Source organism: Archocentrus centrarchus, chromosome 7 (assembly GCF_007364275.1).
Source record: "Archocentrus centrarchus isolate MPI-CPG fArcCen1 chromosome 7, fArcCen1, whole genome shotgun sequence".
NCBI lineage: Eukaryota > Metazoa > Chordata > Actinopteri > Cichliformes > Cichlidae > Archocentrus > Archocentrus centrarchus.
In genome coordinates this window covers 11,258,685-11,278,437 of record NC_044352.1, presented here as the reverse complement: position 1 = coordinate 11,278,437, position 19,753 = coordinate 11,258,685, and the positions used below count along the sequence as shown (strand labels likewise).

General features: G+C 38.6%; 1 protein-coding gene across 3 annotated transcripts in view; it reads right to left on the bottom strand.

Annotated features, from left to right (window-relative positions):
- Positions 1-19,753, bottom strand: part of LOC115782643 (synaptotagmin-2-like) — a 69,634-nt gene that overhangs the window by 28,926 nt on the left and 20,955 nt on the right. For 2 of the 3 annotated variants that reach the window (XM_030732940.1, XM_030732944.1), the window contains exon 3: positions 8,185-8,248. The exons of the other annotated variant lie outside the window; for it this stretch is intronic. The gene's annotated coding sequence lies outside the window, so the exon portion shown is untranslated. The remainder of the gene's footprint in view (positions 1-8,184; positions 8,249-19,753) is intronic. 3 annotated transcript variants of the gene reach the window in all.

Here is a 19,753-nt window from a genome sequence, read left to right as displayed (position 1 = left end):
CAGACTTTGAGGGACAATGCTTATGATATTTTATATATTTCTTTATTCCACCAACGGATGCATCAAGGGCAACTTGGGCTTCATTATCTTGCCCAAGGATTCTTCAGTGTGCAGACTGGAGGAGTTGGGGATAAAACCAGTGACCTTCTGACTTGTGGACAATCCACTTTACTTCCTGAGCCACAGCCATCCCATTAATAGATTGTTTAATAATGGGTAGCATGATGGCGCAGTGGTTAGCACTGTCACCTCACAGCAAGAAGGTCCTGGTCCAAAGTCCTGGGTGGGCCCTTAATGTGTGGAGCTTGCGAGTTCTGCCTGTGTCTGCATGGATTCCCTAAGGGTACTCTGGCTTTCTTTCACAGTTCAAAGACTTGCATAGGTAAACTGTTGATTCTACATTGGCTGTAGGTGTCAATGGTTGCATGTCTCTCTGTGTTAGCCCTGCAACAGACTGGTGGCCTGTCCAGGGTATATCCCACCTCTTGCTCTATAACAGTTGGGATAGGCTCCAGCCCCCTGTGACTTCTGGATTGGAAAGTGGAAAATGATGGATGGATGGATGGATGGATGGATGGATGGATGGATGGATGGATGGATGGATGGATGGATGGATGGATGGATGGATCGATCTTTAATAACAGCTAGCAAATGAACAGCTTGTTTTCAGTTATTTTTTAAGGCTAATTTACTAACCAGCAGGATTCTAAAGTTTAGAGCAAACATTATTCAAAAAATGTAAATTTTTTTTGGCATCTTTGTTCAGCTGTGGACTGATACACATTTGGAATTAGTGAGTTGTTAGAGCAGCAGGATGGTAATTAAGGAATTGATTCAAAATGACCACATGCTAAATCATCAATCCAACAGTGTGACTCACGAATGTGTGTTCGTTTTTTAATACTTTCTGCAGAAAGAGAAAACTGTACAGGCTATACAAGACCTTGGCTACACAGAGTACATGCAATCATTATCTTTTCATTGTTGTTTTGGTTTTTTCTGTGACTTTGTCAACAAAAACATATGAGATATTGTCTTAAAGATCACAGAGACATGACCACACTCCTCCTTCATCTCGATGCCTCCATATAGTTTGGTGTAGGATGAAAGTAAAGTATGAAAGTAAAATAGTAGCCTTCCACTACAATGTACACTGACCAGCTCAGTAATTTAAAAAAATGTGATGATTTCCAGCCATCATCATTCATCTATGAAATCTAGTCAGGCCTCTTTTCCACATTATAAGAGATATCTTACAGCCCTGGCCTGAATCATTGTCAGAGTGGGAACAGCATAATGATCCACCCAAGATTTATAGCATGCTGGGTTTGCCCATAGTAAGCAACACTGGCACCTCTTCAATGAGATATGAAACATAGAAGGATTTTCTGTGGCAAATGACTATAAATGCTCTCATCATAATTTGTATGCTGCTGACTATTGCTACAACAGCAGATTCTCAATACAATAATAATCTAGTAATCATCTGCATAATTTCATTGAGCTTGGAAAACCCCATCCCCATAGAGACGGTGCCTGCTCCCAGACCACCAAAAAACAAACCAAAAATCAGCAAATAACTATTTAAGCATAAAAATAAAAAATAAAATAAAATAAAAAAATAATATAGCATCCTCAAGTGCACCAAAGAGTAAAACAATTAAATGTGGATTATTAAACATTAAGGCTCTCTCTTCCAAGTCCCTGTTAGTAAATGATTTAATAATTGATCAACATATTGATTTATTCTGCCTTACAGAAACCTGGTTACAGCAGGATGAATATGTTAGTTTAAATGAATCAACACCCCCGAGTCACACTAACTGTCAGAATGCTCAAAGCACAGGTTGAGGACGAGGATTAGTAGCAATTTTCCACTCCAACTTATTAATTAATCAAAGACCCAGACAATGTTTTAATTCTCTTGAAACTTTGACTCTTAGCCTTGTCCATCCTAATTGGAAAATTCAAAACCCTGTTTTATTTGCTATTATTTATCAACCACTTGGCCCTTACTCAGTGTTTCTGTCTGATTTCGGAGACTTTTTTATCTGATTTACTGCTCAGTGCAGATAAATAATTATAGTGGGTGATTTTAACATCTATGTAAATGCTGAAAATGACAGCCTCAACATTGCATTTAATCTATTATTAGATTCAGCTGGCTTCTCTCAAAATATAAGTGAGCCCACCCACCACTTTAATCATACTCTGGATCTTGTCCTGACATATTGCATAGAAATTGAAGACTTAACAGTATTGGCTGAAAGCCCCCTCCTGTCTGATCATTTTTTAATAACATTTACATTTACTGTATTTTTCGGCTTACTGGCCTTGAACCAATTTTATGTGGTACACTGCGCTCAAAAATCAGTCAAAATGTTTTAATGCGACTTTGGTAAGGAATGCTTAACAAATATCGACATTTTCCAGAGCATGCAAAGCATATGGGGGATGGGGGGGGGGGGGGGGGGGGGGGGGGGGGTAACACCCAGCATATGCTTTTCAAATAGTTAGAAAATGTCGGTCGGTCTGTGTAATTTGAGCCCTGCTGTCTGACCGCCGATGGCCGAGGCATCCACACCACTGTACCATTGCGTGGTCTGCAGCGATATGGCCTCAGGTCCGGCGGATCAGTTCAAAGGCCCCATTAAATTCTCTAAAGTAGGCCATCATCGATTCACAAAATGACTCTTTTGATGATATTAGACATTAACAAGCTGTGAGTGCTGCGCAGCAGGTGTGGAAAGCAGCCAAAGCTGCCGGAGATAAATTCAACAAGAAGTGGAAGCATTGTTCCAAAAATAGAAACCTTATGCGGTAAACCACAGAAAACAATGATGGATTTTATTCAACATGTTCCTGGCCTATTTCCATCTATGCTGGCCCGTGTATTTGTGCGTAATCTGGCGATCGGCGGCCTGTTGCCAACTTTTGTGTAGCAAAACTCGCTGTCGGCTGTCTTAAAAATTCCTAAAGGATGAATCGAGGTCTGGGAGAATGTGCACTGTCCCCCTCTGTGCCAAAGAGAAGTCCGGGCGATGCCATACCGTATGAGCTGTACGAGCGCTGCATGTACACAAAACACGATGACAGCGGAGTTTTCAGGTTTCAGGTGTTGTGTCAAAAAGGGATTTCCTTTTTTTTTTTTTTAAATGTTTTTTCTTTGCTTATATCAGTAAATATACTGGTGCACAAGATTTATGAAGGGCTTATATATAAAATGAAGAAATGACTTGTTCTTACCCTCATTAATAAAGAATAGATTGTAGCGTCTGTTAAGACGTTGAAGAAGATGGCGAGAGGTTGCCAGCAAAAGTTTCCCTTTTATTAACAATTAAATGGTTGCTGTGTGCCGCAACCAAAGCAAAACAGTGACAACAACGAGACTGACTCGGATAATGACAAGAGGGAACCCGGCATGTTTGATGCCGAAATCGCCCAACTGTTCAACTCAGACACTGAAGATGAGGAATTTGATGGATTTGTGGAAGATGAATGATTTTTCTGTATTTGTTACAAATGAACAATATTCTAAGTTATTGTTGAGTTGAATAAAGTTCGACTTACCTGATGCTTTTGTTTCGTTCTACATATGTTTTATCATGCGTCTTATAACCCGGTGCGCCTTATGTATGAAAATAGACCCGTTCATTGATAGTGCACCTTATAATGCGGTGCGCCTTATGGTCCACAAAATACGGTACTTTAATGGATTACACAGCAGTGGGAAATAAGTTTTATTACAGTAGAAGTTTTTTTGAAAGAACTGTAACAAAGTTTATGGATATAATTTCTTCATTATTATGCTCTTCAATGCCATGTGCCAACACAGTGCAGAGCAGCTACCCAAACTCTGCTCCAAGTGAGGTAGATTATCTCGTCAGTAGTTTTACATTGGCACTGCGTACGACTTTGGATACTGTGGCTCCTCTGAAAAGGAAAACCTCAAATCAGAAGTTCCTGACGCCATGGTATAATTCACAAACACGCAGATCAGACTTAAAACTTTCCTTTTTGATAAAGCTTATAGTTGGGGCTGGATCAGGTGACCCTGAACCATCCCTTAGTTATGCTGAAATAGGCCTAGCCTGCTGGGGGGGTGCCCATGATGAGTTTTTTCTTTTCACTCACCTCTTTTTACTCTGTTTATACCCCACTCTGCATTATCACTAGTTATTATTAATCTCTGGCTCTCCTTCCACAGTGTGTCTTTTATCCTGTCTCCCTCCCCTCAGCCCCAACTGGTCGTGGCAGACCATCTGCCAGAGGTTTCTTCCTGTTAAAGGGTTTTTTTTCATTCCCACTGTCGCCAAGTGCTTGCTCATATGGTGTCGTTTTGACTGTTGGGTTTTCTCTGTAATTATTGTAGGGTCTTTACTTGACAATATAAAGCACCTTGAGGCGACTGTTGTGATTTGGCGCTTTATAAATCAAATTGAATTGAACTGAACTGAACTGATCTGAATTGAATTGAAGTGAAGTGAGTAATAAGTATAAAAAATACTCCCCCAGACCTTACTCTGAACTAAACGGGCCAAGTCTCCAGAGAGATTCAGTGCAACTTAGAATCCATATTTAATAAGGACTGTGTGTTGTGGAGGCTAACTGCGTGGAGCTTATAGTCATGCATTTAAAGCTGCTCAGTCACTAACTATAGGCAGCCATTAAAATGCACTACCCAGCCTTATCTGCAAAATCACGTGTAGCACTATATGTTTTTCTGTGGATTATTAAACTCATACAGATATAATTAACAATGTGACTGCATTTTGGAGGAAATCAGAACCTTGCAGTGGCTCTAAGAGAAGCACTTCCAAGCACCAATTAAAAAAAAAAAAAGAAACATATAGAAATTGTGAAAAATGCAAAAAGAAAAATGCTACAAAAAGAACAGCACTATAACTAATAATAATTTTGTGTTACTTGTGTTTTTCTGCAGCAGCTATATCAAGCATAGCAGCTTGTATAAATTCAGCCCATCAGTACACCCTGGGCCAGATCCAGTAGCATATTCCTTTTTTATGTGAATTCCCTATCTATATGTGTATGATATTTATTGGATTTAGAGTGTGTTTCTGTGTGTGCTTTTGTGTCTTAGCCTTTTCTATAAGTACTAAAATAGAATTTCAAAAGGGAAGTGAAAAAGACAAAGTATGTTAAGGAAAAATAAACCATGAGGCTTATTTTCTGTGTGTGTGAGCACAGGAAGGAAACATTTGTACACAAAAATTATACACCAATTAAGCATAACATTATGACCACTGACAGGTGAAGTGAATAACACTATTTATCACTTCATCGTGGCACCTGATGGATGGATGGATGGATGGATGGATGGATGGATGGATGGATGGATGGATGGATGGATGGATGGATGGATGCTTTATTGAGCCCGAAGGAAATTAGGGAGCAAGTAGTTGATGTGTCAGAAGCAGGAAAAGTGGCCTGTGCCATCCAATCTAAAAGACAAACAATGGTAGCTGAAATTGCTTAAAAGGTTATTACTGGTTCTGACAGAAAGGTGTCAAAATACACAAGTGTATCGCAGTTTGTTGCGTATGAGGCTGCATAGCCGCAGACCAATCAACCATGCCAGTCCCCTGTCCACCGCTGAAAGTGCCAACAATGGAAGAAGGTGCTCTAGTCTGATGAATCATGTTTCTTTTACATCATGTGGATGGCCGGGTGCATGTACGTCGCTTACCTGGGGAACACCTGGCACCAGGATGCACCATGGGAAGAAGGCAAGCCAGCAGAGTCTGTGTGATGTTTTGGGCAATGATCCCGATGGAAAACTTGGGTCCTGACATCAATGTGGATGTTACTATGACACATACCACCTACCTAAGCATTGTTTCAGACCATGTACACCCTTTCATGGAAACAGCATTCCCTGATGGTTATGGCTTCTTTCAGCAGAATAATTTGCCCTACCACAAAGCAAAAATGGTTCAGGAATGGTTTGAGGAGCATAACAATGAGTTGGAGGTGCTGACTTGGCCTCCAAATTCCCCACATCTCAATACAATTGTGGGATGTGCAGAACAAACAAGTCCAGTCCATGGAGACTCCACCTCACAAGTAACTGGACTTAAAGGATCTGTTGCTAACATCTTGGTGCCAGATACTACAGCACACCTTCAGGGGTCTAGTGGAGTCCATGCCTCGACAGGTCAGGGCTGTTTTGGAAGCAAAAGGGGGACCAATACAATTTTAAGCAGGTGGCCATAATATTATGCTTGATCGTGTACAGCAAACATATGCAAACATGTGAAATCATCTAATACTTTTTTAATAAGCATAATCTTTAGATTTATGTCTGTGGTGGCTTGATGCAATTCAGTGCTGTTGCTGCTGCCGCATCTCCAAATTGTTTTAGTGACTGCTGCCTTGAAGTTCTTGTGGTAAATATTTCATGCTGTGGTTAGCAGTCAAGGATTTGAACTGGGGGTTCTATATCTGTGCTGGCATGTGGTGCTGCAGATGTGAGGATAGCAACAATGCAATACTTTGTGTTTCATTGTGTTGGCTCATTTTTGATCTGGCAGAGTGAGGGAAACCTCACTGCTAGAGCCACATATGTGTGCTACCACATTGTTCTTGCAGGTGCAGGGTGCAGGGGTACTGTAGGTGAAAAAAAAGCACAATTTAGGACTAAATGGCATATTTTGATGTTTGTTTTAGTAAAGGTGTCTGCACAAGTGAGTACACAAACATATTTATTATTATAATTATTTGTCAGCTTTAAGTAAATCACAATCACTATGATGAATAGTGATTGTGATTTACTGATGAGGATAATACTGTATTTATCCTCATCACTATGAAAACCACATTTTTCATCCAATTCTTTCTGTTTTTAGGGCTTACTGGTTGCTTATATTTATCTGGTGCATACAATACTATAATGAATATTAATGGCGCTCTATGCCTGCTTTCAGATTTGTCACATGAACTTGAAAATTACTTTCAGTTTACACCTAGTTTTTGTTGACAAAAAGTGGCCAAAAACAGGTGATCCACATTCAAATAATAATAATAATATTGTTTTTATTCACCTGTGGTGCCAAATTTAAACCTGATGCTGACTAATTGTGCTACACATTCAAACACCTAGTTGTGCACCAGTGGTCCTCAGGGTATGAATACTCATTCAATAGCTTTTGAGCTGATCAATATAGATAACAATGAGGCTGACACAGAGCAGTGAGGGGCTGAATAATGGCAGATGGACAGAGCCAGTATAAAAGGAGAAGCAAGTACAGTAAGCATCCTTCAAGGCGTGGCTTTTGCCTGCTGGAGTTTATTAGTGGTCTGTAGTTCCTGCAGGACTGCAGCTTCCATAACTCATGGAAATGACTGATTAATCAGTGGAGTGTTGCAGTGTGTACGGTATACTGGAGAGTGGGACACCATGGGCAAATCCTACAGTAAATCATGTTTCCTCACAGTGGGCTGCATCATCATCAGCGCCATGCCTTTCCTGCTCACTGTACACTGCAGTGAGCTCCCTCCTCCCTGGCACATGCAAAGATTTTCTACAAACAGATGGGAGAACAGGGAAAACCCGACTCATGTTTCATGCTGACATCTAGTGAAGCCCAAAACATGTGAATCAATTTGCATATTCCATAGTGTAGTGGTGATTTCATTTTCTGGACTTGTTGAGTAGCCCAAATTTTCTTCTGAAATAAATTGGTGTGAGATATAAATAATTTCTTCACAAAGAGTTATTTTCTATCTCACAAATAACTATATTCAACAGGACTCTTCTTTCAGGTCAACTAGTGTTTCACCCCAAAGCTCTTCAGAATGTTATAGTACCGGACAGTTTCAGAGAGCATCCAGCCATAGACAGCCTGCCATGTAGGTCATGCTTATAGTGGACAGCAAGCGCACAGAAGCAAGCTGGATTTCTGAAATGACCAGAAGAATGAATGATTTTTCTGAGAGGGGAGCTGCAGAGGATGGAATCATGTAACGATGTGCAGTGATCTGTTTCTGCTTAAAAAGGATGGTCACAGCAATGACTCTGGACCGCTCTGCTGAAGTGGAGAATCTTCTCCTCCTCTCCCTTCCTTCTCTCTTTATCCTTCTGTGAACTTTCCAGCTCACAGAAATCTCTCAAAGCCCCCAATTCATGTACTCAAGTACACAGCATGTCTTCAGTGTCATACTTACAGCCAAAACCTTGAATCTTGAAAGGTATCTGGAAGTAATCACGGTGTGTTTTCAGGTGTAAATCCTGTAAGAGAAAGGCATTTTTAGCCTTTGAGTCAAAGAATAATCTATGAAGAAGCGCTCTTGTTTACCCATTTAATGAAAATTCAAGATAAATTTGGCAAATTCTAGATTGATGGAAAACTTTAATCATCTCTTGATTGATTTGAAGGCAGTCAAACTGGTGTGCATAACATTTGAAGATGATGCATGACATTAAATCACACTCCATGTACATATTTTGCTATTAGCATCCCCAAATGAAACATTACAAAATCTTACTACAGCAAATAATAATGTTGTGCCAATAAACATTGAAAGCTGCCCGTCGAGTGATCCTGTTTTGATCCCCAAAACTGTAGAACGAATGAATTATCACTGACAGCTATCTGTTGCACACTAATGTTCAGCAGTTATTGAATTAATTTGTTTTCATTATCGTGATGGCATTGTAATGACCTAAACTAAAAACCCAACTTCATATTTTAGCATATTGAATCAAATTATTGTCAAAAACAAGACAGCTGCTGAAAAATGATGACCATAATTCAAAGAGTTGGATTAGACAAATGATAGATTTTAACACAAGCCAACATGTCTCACATTTTTTTAGTACATGGTTTGAAGAATTTTAAGAGATCATAATCACCTTTGGTACCATCAATAAAGAGTTCCTTCTATAACAAGTCATTAGTTTGACTGACTGCCGTCAGTGAGGAAAATAAGAAATGTCTGATATTTACTTACTTTAAAAATATTGAAAGGCTACAGATATAGCTTGATATTTTGGTAATTACACTTCCTACATTTGTTGTCAAGAATAAGATGACAAGATCAAAAACACTTTTAGGTCTTTACTCTCCCTGCACCCAGAACTGGTGAAGCAGATTAGTATAAGGTGACAAAAACTTCCCAGAAATCTTCCCTTCCTTTACGATGCAGCTCAAATATCATGTGTGTTCTTCACTGTTCTTGCAATTCAAAATTTGCTGACAAGAACATTAATGAACATCTACAATCAGTCAGATTCCACCTTTATGCTTAAACCTAAGAGGATATTTTATTTGGCGGGCAATTTTCTTCTTCTGTTTTGGCAAAACAATCAATTTCATGACTCACTGGACTTAATTGCTTTATTGTAATTGTATCATGAAAGACATCCACAGGGAGAGATAACCAACTTCATTTTGTGCACATCAGTGAAGGAGAACAATTCATACAATTTAAACTTGCCATCACCAAAACCAATTCTACTTTGTGAGTTATGGTTATTATAATTTACATATACATTACATTTGATTTTTCCAAAGTAACAGTAAAACCCTCCAGATCAATTCATCATTTGGACCTGCTGATGTTAGAAAATCTGACACAGAATACTGAAAGAGATTATTTCCTAGTGCTGGTGATTTTTTTTTTCCTTTTGTTTTGCTAACGCACCCAAAGCAACCTCAGACAACAGGATGGCTGATGAAAAATATCAGTACTACACAAAGGAATAACTTCAAGGTACATGGAGGAGTATAGACTGAGGACTTTTTTCATGTTTTAGCTCAGAAAAATACCCGCAGTCCTCATAGAAACACAGTGAAACTGTCAAAGTGAACTGTTTGCAGCTAGCTGAGGGGGCCGTAGTGACAGAAAGGAGAAAGGCAGTGCTTCAAACACTGCTTCACGCTGCAGCACTCCAAGATTACAAGCGGCAATGTTTTTAACCTTAAATAGAAAGGTCAAATGACAGAAATGTGACAGAAATGCAGAATGAAAAGCAAAAAAAATGAAAACAGAGACATTCAATCTAACCAGATTTCAACCTCAAACAAACAGAGAAGTTTTTTTTTTTTGCTGTGTGCTTATATAATGCCATAATCTTAAAGCAGAAATAAATTTGACCCTGTAAGGACAAATAGAAAGTAAAATCTCACTCTAAATCATAATTTAGCTACCTGACAAGAGAGCCAAGCTCTGATGTGCAGAATCACAGATACAATCATGTTAAAGGGAATTGCCTCGTAGTGAAAATAATTGGATCCTTCCCCACCTATTTATGCCCCAAGGGACCAAACCATGCAGAGGAAAAATAACAGAGAATTTGTTGATGGCTTCACATCAGTGAACCACACTGGCAATGGACTCTTATCAAAATAAACATGAGAAGCCAAATCAATAAAGGTCAGCTTTAGTCTTGTACAGGTACCTAAATAATTGCAATAAGTTTTCTCATCACTCTACAACTGAAAACACAGCATCAACTCATGAGCACATGAACCTGAGTTACATTTGACTTCTTGCTAGCTGGATCTTGGAATATAGACAAAATAATCTCTTCTTATGATATGAAACTATATGATTAAGATGACAAGATACATATGCAATACAATATAGAGTCTTGTCTATACATTTTGAAAATAATGCAGGTAAATCATTTTGTGATTTTCTGTGTGCAAACTTAATGTCTTCACTGGCTTTAAAAATGTATTTTCTTCAGTCAGCTTTTAACACATGTAATGGGTGGGATCACGCAGATTTCACTTTCACTTATTTAATGTCAGATATTTTCTAACTTTCTTTTTTCGCCTCTCAGTTGTTTATACTACGCAGCACTCACTTACTTCCACCATCCACCAATGAGGATTGAGCCACATCTGAATCAGAATCTAGTCCCAGACATTAACTTATGGCTCGATTACACAAGAGTAAAAATAGGATGGCAACCTCATGATGACTAGTAAAAATCAATGGTTGAGTTGTGAATACAAATAGTTGTGGGGACCAACTGTTTGCCCAGATGTTGAGTGTCCAACACCCTCAACCACTGGGAAACCACTTTCAACTGTAAGGCGACTGCATAGGTCACCTAGTAGGAGGCAACCTGTTTCGAAACAATCATGGTGCAACTCAGACTGACTACAATCACTCTCAGACCAGTTGGTGAAGATATGCAAATAATCACCATTTAATGCATAAACACAGACAGACTGCCAGCACGTTGCAGTCAGTCAGTCAGTCTGCACAGGTATTCTGGTTATATTCTCATATATAAGTAAGGTTGCCGAGCACCTATGTCATTTTGCAGTTAAACTGATGTCCTGCAGAAACGAGCTGCAGTGTCCAACCACTGTTTTCCATAGTGTGACTGTAGCATTAGCTTCATTTTTAAAATGTTGCAATCCTTAGTAAAATGCTTCAAAACATATAATACACAATTGAAGATTTCAGTGGCAGGATGACCTGATTGGCTATCACTTTACTTATGTTACTGTCTCATACAACCATCTTCAAAATATCACTAGTAGTAACATTTCTGACAAATTTCTTCCAAACTTTATTCTTAATTTTAGCAACAACAGCAAACTGTTGTTTAAAGAAACTGCTGATACTTTTAAGCATTTTTTTTTGTTATTATTATTATTCTAAAGAACTTAATTCATCTATGCTCAATGGAATTTTCTACTGATTCTGTCCATGACTGTCATTTTGTCTCCCAGATTAAACAAGTTAAAGGTAAGAGACTTGAACTAAAGCTTGTCTCAAAATTCATTAGCTGATAAAATCTTTAACTGTTTAACAAGAAGAATCCTCTGAAAATTCTTATTTCCTGACTGATCTCTGTTTGATAAGGAGTACGTGTAGTCCAAACAACTGGAAAAGTCAAACAGTACGAAACTACAGAGCCTTCCCATTCTTTAACAAGATTACTGTGCAGCTTTTCAGACAGCACTTGAATTGCTCAGCCCCCAAGGATCCCATGTTTTCTTTTTCTCTCCCAGTCTCTTACGCTCTCTCTCTCTCTCTCTGTCTCCAAGACACGTGGCTCTCCATGACTGTTGCTACAGGAGACTTTTGGGGGCTCTCAGCTGCCCTGGGTCTCTGAAGCGTAGCATATGAACACTGGAAGATGTGCATGTGTGAGCAAGGAGCTTTCCACGCAGGAGGGATCTAGCCCAAATTTAATCTCTCTATTGTGAGGATGGTGGGTAAGAGAGAGAGAGAGAGAGAGAGAAAAAAAAGGGCTGTGCCTGCTGAAATCCCACTGGCAGTGCTGCAATGCAGGGGTTTAACAGTGAGCCAGAAGGCAGGCAAACACATTAAAGAATTGGCCTTTTGCATGACACACACACACACACACACACACACACACACACACATGCATGCATGCACGCACACAAATTTATGCATAACACACAGATGAACGAATGCATGCACACCCACAAAAACCCATTTGATCTGAGATAGCTGTGCGCGTAGAGTTTGACAGGCAGGAAATAATGATATTAATATTGTAAAATGCTGTGACATAGAGTTCTTAATGCAGATTATCTCTAAGTTCAGTCATTTGAATAAATGGAAACAGAAAAGGTCAATGTCCATATTTTAAATGTTAAGAATCAGTCATGTCTAGATAACTGTAAAAACACAAAAACAAAAGAAAACAAAAAACATATACACTCACCAGCCACTTTATTAGGTATACTTTGTTAAGGCTGGGTTGAAACACATTTTGCTTTCAAAACTGCCTCAATTCTCCTTGTCCCAGATTCAGCAAGGTGTTGTAAACATTCCACTGAGATTTTAGTCCATAATGACAAGAAAACATCACGCAGTTGCTGCAGATTTGTTGGCTGCACATCTATGATGTGAATGTCATGTTCTACCACATCCCAAATGTGCTCTGTTGGACTGAGATCTGGTGATTGTGGAGGTAACACAGTGAACTCACTGTCATGTTCAAGAAACCCGTTTGGGATGATCTGATCTTTGTGACATGTTATCCTGCTAGAAGCAGCCACCAGAAGATTGGTAGACTGTAGTCATAGAGGGATGGAAGTGGTCAACAGCAATATTCAGGTAGGCTGTGGTGTTACTAAGGGGCTCAAAGTGTGCTAAGAAAATATCCCCCAGAACACTGCATCTCAGTAGATTGTAAAGAATGATTCTAAACACTGATTGGTGATATACCTTTTTCCAAGAAAACACCGTGTTCATGCATGATATATAACAGGAATAATAATTTTAGGGCCTTTAGGTTATTAATGTTTTTTCTGTGTTTAAGGTTTTCATTCATGAGCTCAGTGGGCACTGTATACCATTTGTCTGAATATAAATCAAGGGGTGGAGGCTGCCATGGGCTTCACTTTTAGCCCATACTGTTTCCCAGAGTGTGAGAGGTGAAGAGCGTGATGGGTGGCTGCTTACATGACAGATTGCTGACTGCGGGAGTCTTTTACAGTCAGCAGAAACAAGAAATTCGTGACTCTTTGGCTTCGTTATGCTCTGATACAGTGAGTAAACAGACAGAGAATGAAAACATTTTCTAACTTTAAAAAGATATTTTGATGTTGAATAAAACTGAAACTAAAAATTAGTCTTTACAGGAACTTTTCACACCTGACATTTTTTTTTTTTTGGGGGGGGGGGGGGGGGGGGGGGGGTCCCTGGGCAAAGTCTCTGATCTCTCTTGCCTGATATGTTGCGACCACTGCTGGTTTATCTATAAGCCCACCAAAGCCTTGCTGTCATTACATTACCCCTCAAGAATTTTAAGGATTACAAAACAGCTCCCACGGCTGTTCTGTCACTAACAGCTGGGTTCAGCTGGACATTTTGTTGTTAGTTGTAACTTCTAGCAGCACAGTTTAACTGACATTAACTCATCCAGCATGTAGTCAGGTCTGATTGACATCCATCTTTTTTTCTGTTTCCCTAAATGCTTTCTTAGAACATTGTCTGTACGTTGTCCTTTTATTACAGATGTTCAATTTGTATGATTTGTTTGGTACAAGGGGCAAATTAAACAAGCTAGAAACTATGCTTTTTATGCCTAATAGAAAGGCAAAGGAAAAGGAGTTAAGTACATGCTGAATTACTGTTGGGATAACTGCTGTGTAAGTGCATTGTTGCTCATTGTATGATTAGACATTTAGTTTTTGCTTTGTTTTTTTGTTTTTTTTTAGATATTTCTGAACTGAATTCCTAGATCAAGCCTAAATTATACTTAATAAATAAATAACAAACAGAATTTTGAAATACTTCAGAATATTCTTCAAATACACTTGAGATAAATTGGTATCCACATAAATCTGCATGTCAAACAAGCCAAAACGGATCACTTTAAGTGAATGTTTTTCATCCCACAAGGAAACAGTTGCTTTTAAAACACCCTAAAGCAGGGGTAGGGAACTCCAGGCCTCGAGAGCCAGTGTCCTGCAGGTTTTAGATGTGTCCCTGATCCAGCACACCTGAATCACATATAGAAGTCATTAGCAGGACTCTGGAGAACTTGACTGCAGACTGAGGAGGTAATTCAGTCATTTGAGTCAGGTGTGCTGGATCAGGGACACATCTAAAACCTGCAGGACACCGGCTCTCGAGGCCTGGAGTTCCCTACCCCTGCCCTAAAGCATTAAAACAGAGGGAAGAAAGCCCTGCACACTCACTGACCACAATTTTAGGTAAACCCAATTAACTGCTCGTTAACAAAAATATCTAATCAGCTAGTCACATAACTGCAATTCAGTGCATTTCAGCGTAGTCAAGTTGACCTGCTTATGTTCAAACCGAGCAACAAAATGAAGAAGAAAGCTAATTTAACTTTGAAAATGACTTGGTTTCTGGAGCCAGATGATCTGGTATGAATGTTTCAGACTTTCACACTGTGCCACTCGTGTCAGCTTGGAACTCACAGGATCACCACTATTGGACGAAAAGATTAGAAAAATGTCGAAAAATGTTGTGAAGAGCCTCAATTTCTGCTGCACCATTCAGATGGTAGTGTCAGAATTTGGCATAAACATCATTAAAGCAGGGATCCATCCTGCTTGTATCAATGGTTCAGACTGGTGGTGGTGTGAACATGTAGAAAATACTTAAGGGGATATAGGTGTGAATGTGAGTATGAATGGTTGTCTGTCTCTGTGTTGGCCCTGCACCAGACTGGCAACTTGTCCAGGGTGTACCCTGCCTTTCGCCCTATGGAAGCTGGGATAGGCTGCCATCCATCCATGGATCCATGGTGCTTTAATTTAGCAGATGGCAATTTTCTTGAAATGAAGCTATAGGAATTTTGCACAAAACTACTTCAATACATACATTTGTCTTGTACAATAATAAGTAAAGTTCATCAAGTGATTTTTCACAGACAAACAGTCAAAGTGCTGTACACAGTAAACAAGCAAAACAAACAAAAAAGGAAACAGGAACTAAACACCATAATAGCCAATAAAAACACTATAGAACACCAAAGAATGAACAGGTAGTTAAAAAATAAATAGTAATAGTAATTTGATAAAATTCTTAACAAAAGGACTGTTTAAACAAACAGAGTTAGAGTCAACTGAATGTAGTTGTAGTGGTAGATTGTTCTACAGGCTTGGTGCTCTATAATCAGCTGATGCGTCCTGGACAGAAACATCCGTGTTCTACTGCTAACACAACATCAGCTCTTTGCAAGCATCTGCAAAGATAGCATGCTTGCAAAGAGCCTGCAAACACTGAGCTAAAGAAGAACCGAGGGTGATGTTATAGTTGAGGCTGGGCTGGTTGGGCTGGTTTTTAACTTTGCATTTTGTTGTAGATTTTGTGTTTATACATAACAGTAAAAGAAAGATCATGCGTCCTCATTAGAACAGAAATTTGTGTCAGTGTGGGACTGTAGCCTCAGGTTTATATAGGTAACTGATAATTATGTGACAATACATTGCAGGTCATGTTACAGAGTAACGTGATATTAATGTAACGATTAGTATAACGAGTTACTTTCTCCAACATAACGTGTGTCAAACATTACTTTTAAGAAAAAAAATGCAGGACAAAGACATAATGAGGAAGACATGGTGAAAATATACATGTACAAATGTTAAATGGTCATATACAGTTTGAAAGAGCTATTTGTGATCTTTAAATTAAAACTTATAAAGTGTACTACATATGTGGTCAGTCTCTAACCACATACATAAAACACGAAAAGGCCAAACAGCAATGTCCATCTCGGCCACTGTATTGAAGATGGGGGGACAACATAGTTGTTTCCACAAACTGGCACTTATGCATTTTTAACGGATTAATTCTTAGTGTATGATAACAGGATGGTGTTAGCTCTATAAATACAATGGAAAAAAGTATTTTTCCAGATAAGATACCATCCCTCTGCAAAGGAATATTGATAACTGTGACATAAGAGTGATAGTAAAAGAGTGAATTCTATTTGGGCATTTTCTGTATATGTGACAAGGCCAGAGGTATAAGATACACAAAATTAAAAAAAATATATATCTGCTTTCTACAAAGCTGTTTTGCACTTGTCATTGTTGATCAAACACCTTCATAATTCTGTTAATTCAAGCATTAAATAACTCAAAATGAGAAATACCATCTCACTAACAAGAAGTAATAGCTTGTAAAGATAATTAAAGACAAGCAAGCCTGAAACGTGAAAAGCTTGAACACTGGTTAGAAGATAACCAGCACATATTACCTGAACCAGATTTATCCTTTTGCAGGACACCATGGCATACTCTATATTTTTCTGATTTGGAATTACAACAATATTGCTTTACAGCAATACTGTTTAACAGTTCCACAATGCGTTCTCTTGTCTTCGGCTGTTACTGAACACCCTTTGGTAGAGATCTAACTTTCATTATTTGGGACTGCCCTGCATTAAGCCTAGCCAGGATCGCATTTAATTTAGATGCACAGGTTGAAAAGAACTGCTACAGCTGCAGATCTTTTTCAGTTTCAATTTAAAATGGCTGCATCAAATCAATTTCAATGTCCTATCTGGCAGCAGTTAAAAAGTAATTGCTCCATCAACTGCACGACACAGCTTAAACATCAACAAGAATGATTTGTTTGTTTGCACCATATTTTTTCAGTTTTCAGACCTTTTAGGAAAACAATGATCTGACTTCACATATTTGAAGCAAATACGATTTTTCACAAAGCTACTGTCCATAAATCCTGTTGAAGAGTGCCTACTTTCCTCTGGCTACTGGCTCAACTCTGAGACAAGATCTGTGTTTATGTGAAGAAATAAGGCAATTCATCATCCAGTCCCAAAGCAATGGTCAACAGCAGGGACAAAATGGCACACATTTCAGATTAATTGCTTCCCTCCATGCCTGCCCAGGGAATGAAACATAACACTACAAACCACATTGGACAGAAAGAGAGGTCACATATTATTAAGAAAATTATGAAATTTATCAATTTTCTTTATGTTATTTTTGCTGGCAGATCTAACTATAAAATAATGTGATTTTCATATCTTAATGAGAATAATTGGTTGACCGTTATGAAAGAGGACAATCTGTGCAAAGACAAATGGAAAAAGGATGAACCATTCAAAAGCCCCCAGACCTCAATGTCTGAATTTCGTGCTTCCTGAGAGCAGTGTGATGACAGAAAAACAACAAACTCCTCAGGGGACCAACAAACTCTTATAAATGTCAAATAGGTTTTAGCAATGTGCTCTGCGAGCGCCGATTTCTTTTGGACAAGGTCTTTTAACTTAATAAACCATATTACCTACCAAGGCCTATGCACAGCCGGGGGAACAATCTATACTGCTACAGTTCAGTGAGTGCCACATAGCTGCTTAAAACCAACAGTTCACCATTATATTTATTATATATCCTTTATGTTTTGATTGCGTCCTGTCACTTGGAGGTCTGAGAATGAGAAGCATCCTGCTATAGACCAACATTAAGATGCAGAGATAAACTTGTCAGAGGCGGGCGGGTGTTCTTTTTTGCTCCTTGTAATGCGGTCAAAGGTATTGTAGGACAAGGGATAGACAAGCCGCAAGTGGCAAGCAAAGTGGCTGCTCATGGGGATCATTCACCTTCACAGCATCGGTGAACTCCATTACAAGTCAGAACTAAATGTTGGAAACCACTGAGCCATTAGTCAAACACAGATTGAGTTTGACAGCTAACCTCTTATGATGATCTTGTGCCACATTAAAAAAAAAAAACTGACATTTGTTGCTACATAATCCTGTTGTTGTGCTCACTGCACAGTTATAGCTCAGAGCAAAAAGCAGAAAAATATTATTGTAATAATATATTTATGTAGCAGTGACAACCAGAGCATTTGAACCATCTAATAAGCTGAACAAACCATAAAATCTTAAATTATAAAATTTAAAAAAGACATTTGTCACCTGTGACTGAAACACACAGTCAGGAACTCCTCTGTATTACACTGTGCATACAAATGAATACCAGCATGCTGAATTTAATCAGGCTCACTCTTTCTTCCCACCATGGTGATTTCTCACTTAAAGTCTTTAATGTACATGCTCTTAATTTGAAGCTCCTACATGGTTTTAAACAGTTCAATATAGTCTTGCCCTCTTGCGAGGATTTATCCACTTGTGTATTAGAGAGAAATATTACTTACTTTTCAAAACTAACGGCATTACTTTTTTCTCAAAATCGCTGTCTCCACCTGAGCGATGGAAGATTTGACCTAAGAACATTGCAATATTTAACTGAGATCATCTGTAAAGTAGACGGAGTCTTTTTCAATTAAGTGCTCATTAAAAACTAAATTAGGTAATGACCTTTGAAACATAGTTGCACAGGGAAGAGGAGAGCAAGGTAGACATGTACTTTTAAAACATCCATCACTAATTAAAATAAGAATTCTCAATGCTATGTTTCGAGGCTGTCTCTTCTTTCGCTCTATCAATAAATACAACCAGCAAGCCTTAATTAAACCACAATGTATATATAATTAGCATCATATTAGAATTCAACTGTCACCTACTGAGTTTTAACGTTTTAAAATGTGCAAGCTACATGTCCTGAGAATGCCTAAATGTCTGGTGTGCTCGTTTCAAAGATGGGTTTTAGTTTAATTATTCAGCTGAAGTAATCAGCTTATATTTTTGAACTATTCATACTTAAATTAATGCAGTTATTTATGATTTCACCCATATTTCTTAATGATACTATAAAAACTTGTGAAATTATTTTTGACTAGAAACACAGACACGATCATAGATTAAAAGGCATACATAAGGGATGTTCCTGCAGCCAGACAGTAGTGTATTATCACCTGACCTCGCATGGCCTTGTAATCTGAGAGCAGGATCAACAATCAATGGAAGGAGGGAAAGAGAAGACAAGACCAATCGATGCCTTTTAGAAACACTATGGTAATTGTGAACTTATCAGTTTGGAGCAGCTGACTGCTATGAACTTCAAGGAATTGGATGACCAACAGTTAAAAGTTCAATTTCTAATTTGCCAAGATGTTTTAACATATCACAATATTTTAGCTGATTTCTCTTGAAATTGAGTCACCCCTCATTTCTTTATATTTTGCTAGTAAAACGGGAAATGGATGTAGCAATTTACTGAAGCTTGTGAAACATTCATGAAAATACAGTATATAAAACAATTTGTTTTATATACTGTATATACAATTTAAAACAGCCTCTTCACAAACGAATGGCACAACATAGAAGAGCCCCCTCGACAGGACAAGATTCAGCAGTACATCTGCATCTGAAGGAAAAAGGGCA